Source organism: Stomoxys calcitrans, chromosome 2 (genome assembly GCF_963082655.1).
Source record: "Stomoxys calcitrans chromosome 2, idStoCalc2.1, whole genome shotgun sequence".
NCBI classification, from domain to species: Eukaryota; Metazoa; Arthropoda; class Insecta; order Diptera; family Muscidae; genus Stomoxys; species Stomoxys calcitrans.
In genome coordinates, this window is record NC_081553.1 from 78682144 (window position 1) to 78699810 (window position 17667).

A 17667-nucleotide genomic window follows, 5' to 3' on the forward strand; every position below is an offset into this window, starting at 1 on the left:
AAATAGGAGGTCATTATAGCTTTTGGTATCATAACGGGACACATAGGACTATGAGCTCACTTATGCAAAATCGGTGCTGCAAGCGATAGCATGTGTGTGCATGTGGGGAAGATGATGAGACGTTGTAGCATTTCATACGTCATTGACTCGCTTTCGCGGCTAACAGACAGGATAGGAGCAGGTCATATCATTCCATCCTGGAAGGAATGGAAGAGGGTGCCTATCGGATATTTGAGACGACACAGTCTTGGATTGACACAACCTTAATAATGTACGGATGGATCAAAGCTAGAGAACAGGGTGGGCCTGGGGGTCTACATTGAGAACCCGGGGACTGTGATCTCTTTTAGACTACCTGACCATAATACGGTCCTGCAGGCGGAGATCCGGCGATCACGGAATGCGTTACGTGGTGTGGCGCTAACGCGAGGACGTCGAGTGTGAACATTTTTACGGACAGTATAATCACGAACAATTTTGGAGTGTAAGAAAGAGATAAACGACTTCTCTGGCGCAACCGCATCGTTTGGTTGCCGGGCCATAACGGAGTAAGGGGGAGCCAAAAAGCAGACGATTTGGCAGTGAAGGCCAGAGGACTGCCGTCAATAAACTTGGCTAACCCGAAGCCTTTCGATTCAACACAGTCCTAGTCTAAAAAAATCCTGTGGGGAGTTTTGGATTGTGAGAAGACAGGGCTATTGCTGAAAGCAAGCAACCGGGAGGTCAGTAAGGCTTTCGGTATCACAAAAGGACATATAGGCCTACGAGCTCACTTATGCAAAATCGGTGCGGCAAGTGATAGCAAGTGTAGGGCATGTGGGGAAGATGATGAGACGTTGGAGCATTTCCTTTGTCATTGACCGGCTTACGCGTCTAATAGATACCGGCACTAAGGTGGAAACACAATACCAGACATAAACCAACTTTGAGGCGTGACATGGAAAACAATTAATGATTTTGTAAGTAGCACCGAATTCTTAACTTTAATTTTCTTTTTCGAAGTTACTTTTTTTGACATTTAGATCGCATAACAAGCCGATTACTGGCTTAGGTGTATGTCCATAATAGAATGGGCGGATTAATGGCCACACCCTCTTTTTCCACCTAACCTTACCTATATAAGCGCGCTAATTTCGACTAGGAAGTCTTTCAATAATTTTCCATATGTGGTAAAGAGCATAAATGATGAAAATATAAATTCATTTGCCACATTTGCCATCAATTTTTGTCTATTCTTAAAGTTACCAGGTTTGGGACCGACTTTAACCATCTTAAGCATAGGCGTTAAAAATTTTATGCTGAATCGGTAAAAAACCGTGCCTCATAGTTTTCAAGAAGAAAAGCGTATAAAGAAGCTTAATCAGATTAGAGCGATTGCCGCCTATGACTTTAAAATATTCTTGGGAGATTTTGATGGAAAATAGAAACAAGATTCCTTTTTAATTTTTCCTTATTATACCCTCCACCATAGGTTGGGGGTATACTAATTTCTTCATTCTGTTTGTAACACCTCGAATAATGCGTCTGAGACCCCATAAAGTATATATATTGATCGTCATGACATTTTAAGTCGATCTAGCTATGTCCGTCCGTCTGTCTGTCGAAAGCACGCTAACTTTCGAAGGAGTAAAGCTAGCCGCTTGAAATTTTGCACAAATATTTCTTATTAGTGTAGGTCGGTTGGGATTATAAATGGGCCAAATCGGTCCATGTTTTGATATAGCTGCCATATAAACCGAGCCTCTAGAGGGCGCAATTCTCGTCCGATTTGACTAAAATTTTGCACGTGGTGTTGTGGTATCACTTCCAACAACTGGTCTGAGTATGGTCCAACTCGGTCCATGGTTTGATGTAGCTGCCATATAAACCGATCTTGGGTCTTTGAGCCTCTAGAGAGCGCAATTCTCATCCGATCTATGGTGGAGGGTATATAAGATTCGGCCCGGCCTTACTTGTTTATAACTGCTATATTTTTTGTAGGAAACAGAGAAATTTTTAGACATGGTAAGAATATTCTCATAGAAATATTGTGGGACATGACTATATTTCTGCTAGTAATGGTTGGCTTCAAAAATGGATCAAAAGTGGATCCCATAAGTTGCCCCTGATTGTAATAATATAAAGGATGAAGGATCTGAAAACCATAAAAGCTTTATTTATAACCCGATTTCGCTAAAATTTGCAGCAGTGAGTTATTTTAAGCCTCCCGACATCTGACCCAAACATGCATTATATCGGTATATACTTAGATATAGCTGCCATATAAACCAATCTCCCGATAAAAGGTCTGAAGCCCACAAAAGCTTTATTTATTACCCGATTTCGCTGAAATTTGAAACAGTGGGTAGTTTTAGGTCTCCCGACATCTGACCCAAACATGGATTACATCGGGATATATTTAGATATAGCTGCCATATAGACCGATCTCCCGATAGAGGGTCTGAAGCCCATATAAGCTTTTTTTATTACCCGATTTCGCTGAAATTTAAAACAATGGGTTATTTTAAGCCTCTCGACATCTAACCCAAATATAGTTCAGATCGGACTATATTTAGGTATAGCTGTCATATAGACCAATCTCCAGATAAAGGGTCTGAAGCCCATAAAAGCTTTATTTTTTAACCGATTTCGCTGAAATTTGAAACAGTGAGTAGTTTAACGCCTCCCACCATAGGACCTAAATATGGTTTAAATCGGACTACATTTAGATATAGCTGCCATATTGACCGATCTGCCGATGAAAGGTCTAAAGCCTAAAACAGCTCTATTTATTGCCCGATTTCGTTGAAATTTGAAACAGTGGGTAGTTTTAGGTCTCCCGACGTCCGTCCCAAATATGGTTTGTATCGGACAATATTTATATACAGCTTTCATACAGAGCGATCTGCCGATAAAGGGTCTGAAGCCCATAAAATCGTTTTTTTTTATCCGATTTCGCTGAAATTTGAAACAGTAAGTAGTTTTACGCCAACCGCCATCTAACTCAAATATGGTAAAGATCGGACTGTATTTAGTTATAGCTGTCATTTAGACCGATATGCCGATTAAGGATCTGAAGCTCATAAAAGCTTTATTTGTTACCCGATTTTGTTGAAATTTGAAATACAAAATTCAACAATGACTTGTATTTATTATACCACTCAATGTCGGTGCCGAATTTTGGTGCATAAGTTATCCAATTTTCACCGGATTATGACGAAAGGGGGTTTACATATATACCCGAGGTGGTGGGTATCCAAAGTTCAGCCCAGCCATACTTAATGCCTTTTTAAATTTTTTTTTTCTTTTATTTTAACGTTCTATATAAAGATATACGTAAAAAACCTAACTTGGTAGATGCGTATACATTTTTTGTACAGTAGTCCGGACAAGTCAGTAATCCGGACAAAGGTAGAAACTATATCTGTCCGGATTCGGGAGGTTGCACTGTATTTTGATGTGTAGATAAATTCGTCAGTGTCAAAAAGGCTAATAACTAATTTAAAGTAAATACCGAAGTATGTCTATATAGACGAATATAGATCAAAGAGATTGGCTTGCTCTACCGACTTCGACAAGTGAAGAAAAACATATTGCTTCTTCTTGTAGAGGTATACCGCAGAATCGTCCAAGACCAAAGTACTGTAGGAAATTACTTCGTCTTGATCATGGTATACTCGTATTACATTCTGTTGCTAGGGTTTCGTAGTAATCAAGTACAAGTTGTTTGTCCATATGCTGAGTTGTTTTTTTTTATGATATGGTTGGATTGATACATTATATTGGGTTGCCCAAAAAGTAATTGCGGATTTTTCATATAGTCGGCGTTGACAAATTTTTTTACAGCTTGTGACTCTGTAATTGCATACTGTCTTCTGTCAGTTATCAGCTGTTACTTTTAACTTGCTTTAGAAAAAAAGTGTAAAAAAGTATATTTGGTTAAGGTTAATTCTAAGTTTTATTGAAAATGCATTTACTTTCTTTTTAAAAATCGGCAATTAATTTTTGGGCAACCCAATATTACTCAACACGAATATCTTATAATAAAATAAATTATGCTGCTTTAAAGATTTAAGTATTTATTTCTATAATTTTATTTACGTGTATTATTTATATGAATCTACAGATTTCTAGTGATACTTCAACAATTTGTAAACGACTTAAATTTTATGGTCAACTAAAATATAGTTTTTTTCCCCGTTTGCTTGATGTCTAAATGTATGTGACATACATTTGTACAATGACTGTTGGCATTTTTCAAATAAAAATTGTCGGCCTTTTTATTGTCAATTGTAGTGGACTAATTGAACTCGACCAAGAAGTGTTTGCTTGGTAAGTCTTGTTGTTGTTGCTGTAATCGTCATTTGGTTGCTTCCATATTTCTATTGTACATTTTTAGCATGGTCGCAAGAGCTCCACACATTTGTGCAAACAATATTCAATTGTATGTGTCATTTATTGTTTATTAATTAAATTTATCATTTGATCTTTTGAATTTTATTTTATTGGTTTTTTTTTTCTTCATTTCAATCTCCTACTCTCTGAAGACTAACATCGTTAAGATGGCAATGTCAGCAAATTAAATGTTCTATGATGATGATGTGCATTTGGCCAGATATGTAATGTTAGAAGAACAAATCGTTATGACCTTTCGGAAAAACTTAATTGATAGAACGTTTGAAATGCCTTTGTGTGTACTCAAGTGTTTGTGACGGTAATTGGAAAATCAAACAATTTAATATTTAACAACAAATTAAGTAGAGTGTTTATTTGGTAAGCTTGCATTTAGTTGTTGTGTTGATAACTCTAATTATTATCGAATATAATTTATTGGAATATTTTGTAAAGTGATGATTGAACACTTTAGTTTATTAAATGTTTAAATATGCAAGAATTGCAAAAATTTGTTTGAAATTAAGGTAGTAAGTAAAAAGAGTTGGGATATAACAATTTAGCAAACATGGTGAAGGTTGCATTTTGCAAATGCAAACTTTTTACATATCAATGGGTGTGCGTCCGATTCAAGTTTAAGCTTAATCCTTGTCAGTTTGTAATGGAAAGGTTATATCCACATCTGTATTCTGATTTTTAATTTCTTTTCTTAAAGGGAATTTTTAACCTGCAACTGAAAACTCCATTAATAGTGCCATATATTCTGGCATATAAAAGTCCCATTTATTTTGTTTAAAAATTTCTTTGAGTTTCTTAATTGAACAAAATAATTAGAATAAAAAAAAACAAAAACGCCATAAGACCAACAGCCTCCCGCCCCAAACAAACCGAGCATAATTTACTTGCATAGCCTTAGGTTGTTATTGGCAAGGATTCATTTTGAGTCACTTGAACTTTTGGTTTCAAATTCATTTCCTTTCCAAGCTTCCCTCACACATTGTTCGAAAATACCACACCATACAATACACATGCCCTCTATGCCTTCATGACAATAATTTATGAAAATAATCAGTAAGCGTAATACTTTTTTTCTTCGTCTCATATTCCCTTTTATCCATTTTGTTGTTGTTTTCGCCCGTTTTTTTTTTTTTTACAAAGTCAGTTCATAAAATTAACTCTCCGTGCAGCATACAGCGTGTGCTGAGTAAAATTCAAAACAAAACTCGTACGACAATTGGGAGGCATCTTTATTGTTGTGTGTCTTATTTTAATGTATAATTGCAGACTCGAGGCGGTATTTGAATTTTCATACGTGATGAAGAAGTATAAATGGAAATTCTTTACCAAAGCAGTAGCAGTAGAACGAAAAGAAAAAAAAAATTTAATTGCAACAACAAAGGAATTCTACAAAAGCACATACTCTGACATGTGCACAAAACAACACTTACTTGCGAATGTAATTAAAGTTAAAATCGAAATTTATTGTCAATGTTGTCATACACAAGTTCAAGATAATTGAACATTAGTAAAGGACGAAAGAGAGTAACAAGAAAATGGCCCAAATCCAAATTTTGGAGATTGGGGATGAGAAATTTTTTAGATGTTATATGGAAGAAAATTCTCTTATTTGAAACAATACTGACTTTTTTGAACCAAACTTTCATCTTGAGTACGATAGGCACCCAGAAATGGTTTAGAAAGACCCTTGATAATGCATAGTCATTCACAATAAGAACACTCATAGAAAAAGTTTGCTGAAAATAGCAAAACATTGTCTGCTGAATATTAGTAGTTAATTTTGCTGCTATTGGATCAGTAGTTCTGCTACTACAACAGTAGTACTGCAATTTCAGAGAAGTAGGCTTACTACTGAAAAGTCTGCTTGCTGAAAATGGCTGCTGCTTAGATTTGAAGGGGATGTTAGAAGGAAAAATAAAATACAATGTAAAATAAAATCATCTCTTTCAACAAAATTTCTAAATAAATTCTAAACAAGAAAAAGGCATTAAGTTCGGACGGGCCGAACTTAGGATACCCACCACCTCGGGTATATATGTAAACCCCCTTTCGTCACAATACGTTGACAATTGGATAACTTAAGCATCCAAATTCAAAATCTCTATATATATTCCGATCATATTAAGGTCGGATGTTGGCTATATCTAAGTAAAGTCCGATCTAAACCATGTTTAGGTGTGATTTTGGGAGGCTTAAAATTACCCACTATTTTAAATTTCAACGAAATCGGGTTATAAATAAGGCTTTTAAGACTTTCAGACTCCTTATGGGGAGATCGGTCTGTATGGCAGCTATATCTAAATATAGTCCAATCCGAACCATTTTTAGGTCAGATGTGGGGAGGCTTAAAATAACCCTCTGTTTTAAATTTCACCCAAATCGGGCAATACATAAAACTTTTATGGCCTTCAGACCCTTTATCGGGAGATCGGTCTATGTGGCAGCTATATCTAAATATAGTCCGATCTGAACAATATTTGAGTCAGATGTCGGGAGGCTCAAAATAACCCACTGCTTTAAATATCAGCGAAATTGGGTAATAAATAAAGCTTTTATGCGCTTCAGTACAATAGTACGATCAGAACCATATTTGGATAAGATGTCGGGAGGCCTAAAACTGCTCACTGTTTAAAATTTTAAAATCGGATGGAAAATTAAGTTTTTATGGGCATTAGACCATTTATCGGAAAATCGGTCTATATAGCAGCTATATCCAAATATGGTCCGATTTGGCCCGTTCAAGAACTTAGCCAGCGTGCATCAAACCAGCGTGCCTTCTCAGTATGCTCCTGCATGTTACACTTCCTATTTAGTTTACTATCGAAAATTACTAATAAGTATTTGTCCTTGTCAGATATCGAAATCGTTTTATTGAGGAAACGTGGCGTGTCAACTTGGCTCAATTTCGTCTTCCTCGTGAACAGGCATATTGCAGTCTTCTCTGGGTTAACATTGAGACCCCTGGGTTAAGCCCAGTCATATGTCATATGCCAGTCCCTTTCGGCTTTTGTGCATAGCTTGTTCGGATCCTTACCCCTTAAAAGTATTATAACATCGTCTATTTAGAAGACGGGTTCATATCCCTCCTCAATCATCATCCGAAATAGGTTATTTATGGTTGTTGTAGTAGCAGTGTGTGGTACACTGATGCGGCAGCCCTTGCCGATGAAGGAATTCATCGGGTCAATCCGGTACATACAACCGGCTGCCATGGGATTGGTTATGGTGATTACCCAAAGTGGCCCCTTATATTTATGTCATGGAACCCGCAGCTTATCTACCTGTTCCTTAGCATATGACTTATCCAGTCTCTAAGTATCCGGTCCACCCGGTGCTGGTCTAAGGATTGGATCAATGTGGCGGTCGGTGGAGACTGCCCTGCAGACCTTCCCTTGACATAGGCATGTTGTTTGTATTTAAACAGTTCGCTGGATGTCCTACTCTTTATCGTGGTATCAACAATGCGTTTCATGGTTTTGGTAGGCCTTTGGTGTCACATAACTTGCCTTGCCGGGCAAGGTAAACATGAAACGTTTGGCCGTTTTTAGGGCGTGGGTCCAGCCCCCTGACACGTGAGATCGAATTGTTTATCAAGTTCGTACTCTACTCTTAAATACCTTTCATTTAATACTCATATTGTCCTAATCTGCAATCATGTCCGTTTGGGTGGGCTTTGGAGTAGGGCGTCCCCCCAATCTTTTGACCCCGTTTTATACCAGTTTTATGTTTTTTTGTTATAACAAGGTGGCATAAAAATTTTCACTTAAATCAATGCACCCATCTCCAAAATCTGGCGTTTGTGAAAATTTGGTCTAGGGGAGGGTCCGGCCCCTCGCGGATATCACATTACCATTAAGTAACCCATTATCCCATTATCACCGGGTAGGCAAAAGTCATCTTGGAAAACTCCATTTCAGCCGTTTTTGAGTCTATTCGAAACAAACATGCCCATTTTTATGCAATAGATATTAAAGACGTTTGAAGTTAAATTTCCTAAGATTGAAATAGAAATTGACTTAATATTAAGTTTAAACCAGTAAGGAACGGCAAAAGTCGGGCGGTACCGACTGTATAATAGCCTACACCTTCCCTATAATTACAATGTGGGAGCCATATACAATTCTGAGCCAATTTTCATGGACCTCGGCGGATGTTTTCCAATGGGTTATTAAACAATCCGCATCAAATTTCAAGCAAATATGTTCAAACTGTATTAAGTACGATTGGCAAATGTCAATATTATTCCAAATAACCCAAAATCTGACGAACATATATATGGGAGCTATATCTAATTCTAAACCAATTTCAAGCAAACTTCTCAGATAATGTGGTAATCGTCAAGGAAAGCGTTGGGCAAAGTTTTGGCACGATTGGTCAAACAATGCGCTTGCAGTGGCTCTTGGAGTGAAAGTCGAATGACAGCTATATCTAAATCTAGGCCGATTTCTAAGAAATTCGCTAGTATTGTCGAGAGTCATAAGAAAATTCCTCCTGCCAAATTTCGATAGAATCGGTTAAAAAATGAGCACTTTATAGCAATATTTCTCAAAATCGGATGAACATATATAGAGGACCTATACCGAAATCTAAATCCATTTCGAGCAAACTTCTTAGATACTGTGGTAGTCGTCAAGGAAAGCGTTGTGCAAAGTAGGAGTGCAGTGGCTGTAGGAGTGAAAATCGGGCGGTATATATATTAGAGCTTTATCTAAATCTGAACCGACTTCTATAAAATTAACCAGAAATGTCGAGAGTTATAAGAAAATTATTTTTGTCAAATTTCGAGAGTCGGTTAACAAATGAAAATTTTATTTCAATATTATTGCAAATCGGTCGAACATATATATGGAAGCTATATCCAAATCTAAACCGATTTCAATAGGCTTCGTCTCCAGGCCGAAAAACATGACTGTACCAAATTTTAAGACGATCGGATGAAAACTGCGACCTGTACTTTGTACACAAATTAACATGGACAGACAGGCAGACGGACATACCTAAATCGAATCAGAAAGTGATTCTGAGTCTATCGGTATACTAATCAATGGGTCTATCTCTCTTCCTTCAAGGTGTTACAAACAAATTCACTAAGTTATAATACCCTGTACCACAGTAGTGGTTTAGGGTATAAAAGGAAAAATTTTAAATTTTTCTCTAAGTTTTCATGGATAATGTTGTTTGTATTAATTTTATTCCTTTTCATTCTAATATTTCCCCAAACTCGCTTCAAACGAAAAATCTGCAAAAATACATTGCAATGTAACAAAGTTGTGTGTGTGAGCAAATTTCCAGACTTGCAAGATAATTATGTGCGACTAAGGATTTAACTTTTGCAACATTGTCATTAACAAGGGAATAGAATCTTTTTGATATCGCACATGCAGAAGAAATTTCTAACTAGCTGCAAATAACAAAAAAGAAACGAACTTTGGTATATTTTTCTAAAAATAAATAATTGACGTTAGTGTAGCAAATCCCGTAACTTCTTATGAATTCTTAAGAAATGTTTTAAAAATATATTTAAAATTTTTTAAGTCTATGAACTTTTATTTGGCACCCTCCATATGCAACTGAACTCATGGTTTCTCGTTTCGAATGTGGGGGTGCTTGAAGCAAGAAGCATATAAAGAGCATTGTAAATTTCTTAGACAGGTTTCATATGTGAAACTTTTTAATGAAGCAAAACACCAAATTGCAAATGTCTGAAAAATTTTATTTAAATTTCAAATCAATAAAAGTAAACCTTTGTTTGGTCATAAAAACAACACGCAACATCATACATGCATGAACATCGATGCTTAAGGTGGTGCTATGGGTGTAATAAAGTCTCAAAACTCAAATAAAAAACCAAAACTTTATCAGTCGATTTTTGTTGAGTTCAAACAATGAAGAAGCTGAAGGTTAAAAGTTTACTTGCTGTTGAGGGGAGAAGAGGCCAATAAAATTTATCTTAGAAACAATATGGATGTTCTTAAAGAAAACCAGTAAGGAAGGGCAAAAGTTGGGCGGTGCCGACTGTATAATACCCTACACCTACATTATAGGTACAAAGTGGAGCTATCTCTAATTCTGAACCAATTTTGATGGACCCCGCCGGATGTTTTCAGATGGATTGTTAAACATGCCGTATCACATTTCGAGCAAATATGTTCAAACTGTAATATCTACAGTTAACAAATGATAACATTATTGCAAATTACCCAACATTTGACGAACATATATAAACCGATTTTGAGCAAACCTCTCAGATAATGTGGTACTCGTCGAGAAAAGCGCTGTGCAAAATTTTGGCAAGATTGGTAAAAAAATTCGATTGAAATGGCTCTAGAAGTGAAAATCGGGCGATATACATATATGACAGCTATATCTAAATCTGATCTGATTTCAACGAAATTCACCAGTAAAGTCAAGACGAAATCCTTCCTAACAAATTTCAAGAGAATCGGTTAAAAAATGACCATTTTATTGCAATTTTACTGCAAATCGGACGAACATATTAATGGGAGCTATATCTAAATATATCCGATTTCGAGCAAACTTTAGAGACATTGTGGATGTTATCGAGGAAAGCGTTGTACAAAATGTCGAGAGGATTGGTCAATAAAAGCGCTTGCAGTGGCTCTAGAAGTGAAAATCGGGCGATATACATATATGACAGCTATATCTAAATCTAAACCGATTTCCATGAAATTCACCAGCAACGTCGAGAGTCAAGAGAAAATCCTTCCTAACAAATTTCAGGAGAATCGGTTAACAAATGACCATTTTGTTGCAATTTTACTGCAAATCGGACGAACATATTAATGGGAGCTATATCTAAATCTGAACCGATTTCGAGCAAACTTTAGAGACATTGTGGATGTTGTCGAGGAAAGCGTTGTACAAAATTTCGAGAGGATTGGTAAATAAAAGCGCTTGCAGTGGCTCTAGGAGTGGAAATCGGATGATATATATACATGAGAGCTATAACTAAATCTGATCAGATTTCAACGAAATTCACCAATAAAGTCGAAAGTCAAGAGAAAATCCTTCCTACCAAAATTCAAGGGAATCGGTTAAATAATTACCATTTTATTGCATTATTACTGAAAATCGGACGAACATGTATATGGGAGCTATATCCAAATCTGAACCGATTTAGATAAAATTCACTCGTAATGTTGGGAGTCATAAGAAAATCCTTTCTGCCAAATTTCGAGAGAATCGGTTTATAATTGAACGTTTTATTTCAGGATTACTGCAAATCGGACGAACATATATATGGGAGCTTTATCCAAATTTGAACCGATTTTTTCCAATTTCAGTAGGCTTCGTCTCTAAAAAAACATGCCCATACCAAATTTGAAGGCGATCGGATGAAAATTGCGACCTGTAGTTTGTACACAAATTAACATGGACAGACGGACAGACAGACTGACGGACAGACAGATAGACGGACATAGCTAAATCGAATCAGAAAGTAATTCTGAGTCGATCGGTATATTAATGGGTCTATCTCTCTTCCTTTTGGGTGTTACAAACTAATTCACTCTGTACCACAGTAGTGGTTTAGGGTATAATGAAAGTGTTTGCACGTGCATTGGTTTATTGGTACATTTATAGGTCGTTAGCCTTGGTTAAAGATGCCTCAGTGATAAAAGTTATCCATTTGCTTGATATACAATACATCAGTTAGGTTCTAGTGGCAGTCTCAATTCCTCTGGTAGGGATCGAACCCAGCAGCTCCGTAATGGTTATCTCACAATGCTACAAACAGCATTGTGTTTTTTGTCTTTGCCCCTTAATAGATATCTTACCTATATTTGTTAATGATGTATCCTTTTAACTCATCGTATACGCGAAACCTCATTATGAGGACCATCGCACATCAAACTGCAAATATTAAAAAAAAAATTTAAAAATTAATATGGAAATATTAACAAATATAGTCTGAAATGTTGAGTTTGAGGTTTTTCTTTATATGCACTTAAGGTAATTTGTTTCACTAAATGGCCCTTCAACTCAAATCGAGTATTTTGCTGTTGCCCTAATGTCCACCTTTTTTGATTTTGTGAACTTTTTGCTTAAAATCACTATGGTCACAATTTGCAACACCACATCGTTGCGCGGTTTAACGTTTTGTTAATTCTCGTTTGCTTTGCCATTTGTCTGCGCGCTTCACCGTCATAAACCACTGCCGTCTTACGGAGAACCATTCGCACACACCATGCTTGGTGTTGCCATTGCAAATGCGGATGAAGAACATTGACTAGGATTTTTAAAATAAATATTGACAATATACAGCATTGCATACACCTGTATCGGATGTTGCATCTGTATCTGGTGGCAGCTTGGCAGGGTGCGATATGCTTAGATTAAATGACACAAAGTATCATTTTGGATGTTTCGAGCGTGAAGACATATGCATATTTGCTTGTCTTGCTGTGTGTGAGTGAGTCTGTGTAGTGTGTTAGCCGCTGACAAAGAAGGATATGCCATATGCACCATATGTCCTAAGAACGACATATTCATTTATACTTGTACATCTGGTGTTCGCATGAACATCCACTACATTGGCACATATGATTACAACGAAATGCCTTAGAACACTTTTGCTTTCGCTATTGCATCTCCTCCATATGCAAAGAAATATTCATAGGGATATGCAAAAGTTTACACATAGCAAACATTTTCACACACACACACACATACATATATTATTGCATTCTTACTATATTTGTCCATCTTGCAATAAAGGCAGAACACAATGGGGCTAAAAGATTAATTTTTAAGTTTGATGGAAAGCCCATCATTATTATGAGTTACCTTGAAGGAGAGGGAAATCATAGTTATGGTCCATTGGTCTAAACTCTTCCAAATTTCAACAAATTTAGGTGAAATGTGTTTCTTATAGTCTGAAGACATTTTAAGCGAAATTGGGTTACAACTTTATCTAATTATGGTCCATATTCAACGAATTCATTCAATAATTGCGTCTTCTATGACTAACTTAATATGTTCCAATCTGGTCTATATTTGATCCGGAAATCGGGGGCTCAGTGCATCTCGCTGCTTCAAATATCAGTGAAATCGGGCAATAAATGCGGTGCTTAAGGACTTAAGACCCTTAATCGGCAGATCAATCCATATGACAGTTATATCTAAATATTGTCCGGTATGAATATAATCGGTTCAGAGAGACAGTCGGAAAGCCTTACAACTCATTCACTACGATCTAGCCCGTTCAAGAACATAACCTGCAAATTGCAAATTTTGCCCTTGAACATTCCACTAAGGAAGAGGGGCAAACTTCTCACCTATCAATGAGTGCAGTCCGATTCAAGTTTAAGCTAAATGATAAGGGGTCTCCTTTTTATATCTGAGTCCGAACGGCGTGCCTCAGTGCGACACCTCTTTGGAGACAAGTTTTACATGGCATATTACCTCACAAATGTTGCCAGCATTGGGAGGTGAAAGCCACCGCTAAAAATGCTTTCTGATGGTCTCGACAGGATTCGAACCCAGTCGTTCAGCGTTATAGGTGGACATGCTAACCTCTGTGCTACGGTGGCATCCGGAACTTAACCTGCATACTGAAAATATATGGATCTGTGCCAAAGATTGTGGCATGTTTACAGCGGGCGCACGCAGATAATTCGAGGTGTTACAAAGGGAATGACAAATATAGTGGTGGGGTATAGTCGAGAAAAATAAGGAGAATAAATGATATGTAGCAAACGACTATCTAATATGACCACCCATATGTATACTGGTCCAAAGCCAAATGCAAATTTGTCCATGAACATTCAATTCAGGAACAGGGGCAAACTTCTCACTTATCAATAAGTGCTGTTTCAGCTCAATGATAAGGGGGCTCCTTCGAACGGCGTCCCGCAGAAGTTTTTTACATGGCATAGTACATTACATTAGCCAGTATTAGGAGGGAATAACCACCGTTGAAACATTTTTTTGATTCGAACCCAGGCATTCAAAGTCATACCCTCCACCATAGGACGTGGTTATACTAACTTCGTCATTCCGTTTGTAACACATCGTAATATAGGTCTAAGACCCCATAGGATATGGATATTCTTCATGACATTTCAAGTCGATCTAGCCATGTCTATCCGTATGTGCGCTCGTTTTCCTGTCTGGTAAAGGTACGCAAACTTTCGAAGTAGTAAAGCTACGAGCTTGAAATTTGGCACATATACTTCCTATTAGTGTAGGTCAGTTGGCATTGTAAATTGGCCATATCGGTCCATGTTTTGAAATAGTTCCCACATAAAACGATCTACCGATTATACTTCTTGAGCCTCTGAAGAGAGCAATTCATATCCGATTTGGCTGAAGTCTTCCTCAATGACTTCTTCTCTGACCTCCAACATTTTTGCCAAGTATGGCTTGAATCGATCTAAAACCTTACATATCTCCCATGGTAACCCATCTCCCGATTACACACCTTGAGGACCTAACTGGGTCCCAGTTCTTGTATGATTTGGTTAACATTTTGCACAACGACTTCTACAACCTTTACCACACCTTGCAAATATGCTTTGAATATATTCATAAACTGAAGCAGCTCCCATTGTAAACCAATCTCCCGATTTAACTTCTTGACCCTCTGTAGGCAGCAATACTTATCCTATATGGTTGACATTTTGCACAATTACTTCTACTTCAACATCCAAATCAAGTATGGCCTGAATCCGTCCACAATCTGATAAAGCTCCAATAACCTAGCAATTCTTCACCATTATCCTTTGTTTGCCCAAAAATAGATACCGAACAAGGAACTTTACAAATGCGATACATTTTTTGCTTTAAGTTTAACTAAATACAACAGCTAGTGCTTTGCGTATTATTGCTCACACACGGGAATCCGGAGCAAGTTCCGGCTCATGGAATCATCCGCTTACCGCCTTCTCGGTCCTATAATATCTTATGCACGAAGCCCCACTCTATAACGATAAAACCCAGCGATTTGCCCGGTGTCCACTCACATAGAAACCGCTGATACATTGTTTGTGAGTGCTTCCATCAGTCTACTCACATGTTCCAGTCTTTATTTTTTAATCACTCCACAAATAAATTATATATGTGTTTTGCACAGTGAACACTGAGTCATTATTCGCTCGTACTTGTCATTTGTCAAATGATTCGTCCCAATATGCGTGATTGGGTACATTTTTAATAAACACGCTGGTGATGTCCACTGTGCACCCAGAGAAATTTGTCTGCTGATATTAAATGAAAAATTTTAAACTTGCATTAATCCATTCAAAATTTTTCTTCTCTTCTAAACAACAATTGAGGAATTGGAATATAAAAATTTTTTAAATATCTAAGAAATTTTTTAGCTTTTTTTAAATTTTTTGCCTTTTTTCATTTGAAAACAGTCGGAAATGTTGCTGGTTTACTAAAAAATTACTGTTGTCCCACTTTCTGCTGTTACAGCAAACGTTTTTGCTAGTTTTATAAACAAATTTCTCTGAGTGTGTATATTGCTTTGGCGAATGAAAAGACAGTCGAAAAGAGAGAGTGCTGTTCATTCGCATTTGTTTTAAAGTTTTAGAGGTCGTAAGTAGTGGGGAAAGCCATTTGCCAGAATTCAATGCCATATTCGTATTGTTCGGGCGATAAACGAGTTGTCCCGGTAAATCAGGGTTCGGTCAACTAGCCAGCGATCAAAAACTGATGGCGTTCTTAGAAGATTATCTCTGGGAATAAGAAATCGTATCTCTGCAGAACAATCACCATGAAAGTATCTATAAAACAGTACCATGCTGGCAACATGCCAACGGTGCTCAAGGGAAATTACAGAATTGGATGCCCTAGCATCTTCGTTCAACATCATCGGTCTCCTCTGAACCCGTTCATGTAATTCCAAGGGGGACTTTGGAGCCCCCGCCCATACATGAGAGTTATACAGGGTGGCTGATGAATATTGCTACAATGATGAATATTGCTACATTTTTTTTTCGGTGTATGGAATACATTTTTCTTTTATTCATGTTAAATTAAATTATTAAATTAATTATTAAATTATTATTAATTAAATTAATTAATTAATTAATTAAATTAATTATTAAATTATTATTATTAAATAGAAAAAAAGTTATTACATTTTTTTTTGGTAGCGGCTTTCATCAGCCACCCTGTATACCGTCTTTGGATGATGTATTTATATTGTATAGATATTGAGGAGATCGGAGAAAATGAACAACATTTTGTTGTTGTTTTGACCAACGGACATCACATTGTGTGCTCATTTCTAGAACATCAAGAGCATCTGATTGTTCACCATTTATATTGCCGATAGATAATGACGATCGTTAAGTGTTAGCGAATGGTATGGTAAATGAATAACAAACAGCACTAGGTCTTACCCCACCTTAAATGGCCAGCAAGTTCCGGCAGAGTGTATCGTTCATAGTCCTATGGCCGAAAGCAAATAAATGCCAGATGCTACTGACATCTGCAAATGAGTCTATATTTTCTGAAGTTCCTGAAGATCTGTTGAAGTCCATTTTTGGGTTTAGGAACACTTTCACATTCCCGAAATGAGTTAACCCACAACAGAATTGAATTAAGGCCAAGAACGAGTCTATGAGGAGGAATTTCAAAGCGATCGCGGCGAAAGCTCATTGCTCCCTAGACCAGAGGACGATGGCAACTGACTGGAGAGTGAATCAAACTAGGCGACTTCCCCCTCTAAATGAGCCCCCTATCGACCTCTTGGTAGCCCAATTCGCCGCTCTGGAATTTTTCAAATAAGTAAGTTTCTCTGGCGCACCCTGTATAATTATTCTCGATTTTCTTGATATTCAAAGTCGATTCAGCCATGTTCCTCCGTCTGTCGAAAACACGTTAAATTTCGACGGCATAAAGCTAAATGCGTGAAATTTTGCGTGAATACTTCCTTTTTGTGTAGATAGATCTTGAGCCTCCGATTTTTCTGAAATTTTACGTAAGGTGATTTGTTTTGACTTCTAACAACTAAGTATGGTCAAAATCTTTTCATAACCACATGTAGTTACCATATAAACCGATCTCGGATCTTGTCTTCTGGAGCCTCTAGAAGCCGCTATAATATTCCTTTTTGGTTGAAATTTTCGATAAAGTGGTTTGCTGTGACTTTCATCAACTGTGCTATGTATGGTCCAAATCATAACCTAATAAAGCTCTCATATCTTTCTAGAGGGCGAAATTAACATCCGATTTGGCTGAAATTTCGTACAATGACTTCTCCTATGACCTTAAACGTGTTAAATATGGTCTGAGTCGGCCCATTACCTG

At 37.1% G+C, this 17667-nt stretch overlaps 1 long non-coding RNA gene across 1 annotated transcript in view; it reads right to left on the bottom strand.

The window, feature by feature from the left end:
- Positions 1–17667, bottom strand: part of LOC106091100 (uncharacterized) — an 86286-nt gene that overhangs the window by 48534 nt on the left and 20085 nt on the right. The window contains exon 2 of the long non-coding RNA XR_001221942.2: positions 12186–12261. This is a non-coding gene — a long non-coding RNA (uncharacterized LOC106091100). The remainder of the gene's footprint in view (positions 1–12185; positions 12262–17667) is intronic.